This window comes from Arachis duranensis, chromosome 2 (genome assembly GCF_000817695.3).
Source record: "Arachis duranensis cultivar V14167 chromosome 2, aradu.V14167.gnm2.J7QH, whole genome shotgun sequence".
Classification (NCBI taxonomy): Eukaryota; Viridiplantae; Streptophyta; class Magnoliopsida; order Fabales; family Fabaceae; genus Arachis; species Arachis duranensis.
Genome location: NC_029773.3, coordinates 47,247,959 through 47,248,309, shown reverse-complemented (window position 1 = coordinate 47,248,309; position 351 = coordinate 47,247,959).

Sequence of the window (351 nt, the reverse complement as noted above, 5' to 3'; positions counted from 1 at the left end):
TGGACCGGAGTCTTAGACTAGCATTGCACTGATTCCTGGAATTCTCATTAAGAATTTTGATACCTTTATTTTCTTTTTCTACTTAATTTTCGAAAAAAAGCACAAAAAAATTTACAAAGTCATAAAATCCAAAAATATTTCTTGTTTGAGTCTAGTGTCTCATGTTATGTTTGGTGTCAATTGCATGCATTCATTCATGTGTCTTAGTGATCTTCAAGATGTTCTTGATGATTTCGTACTCTAATCTTTAAATTCTCTTGACTTGAGTGTTTTGTGTGTCTCATATGCATTCTCATTAGTGTCAGTAGTATACAAACTGCTAAGTTTGGTGTCTTGCATGCATTGTTATTT